Source organism: Penaeus monodon, chromosome 24 (assembly GCF_015228065.2).
Source record: "Penaeus monodon isolate SGIC_2016 chromosome 24, NSTDA_Pmon_1, whole genome shotgun sequence".
NCBI classification, from domain to species: domain Eukaryota; kingdom Metazoa; phylum Arthropoda; class Malacostraca; order Decapoda; family Penaeidae; genus Penaeus; species Penaeus monodon.
In genome coordinates, this window is record NC_051409.1 from 16,598,433 (window position 1) to 16,598,652 (window position 220).

The following is a 220-nucleotide window of genomic DNA, read 5'->3' on the forward strand; positions in this document are numbered from 1 at the left end:
CATGCAGGTTTGCATAAGAATACAAAATATATACTGGGGGAGTGAGTGAAATATGTAAACACAGACAGGGAGAGAGGGAGACAGTTCTCACGGGCAATGACACTCTTACATCACAGAAATGTTTCTCTAAATTAGAATTATTTGTCAAGAATTCCTTTCAAGATATTTTTAAAGACTTTTAAGGAGCGAGTGAGAGAGAGGGGGGGGAGAGAAAGTAAGT

At 38.6% G+C, this 220-nt stretch overlaps 1 protein-coding gene across 1 annotated transcript in view; it reads right to left on the reverse strand.

The window, feature by feature from the left end:
* The window catches only part of LOC119588629, a gene marked incomplete at its 5' end in the record, with an annotated part of 218,878 nt that overhangs the window by 830 nt on the left and 217,828 nt on the right, over positions 1–220 (reverse strand).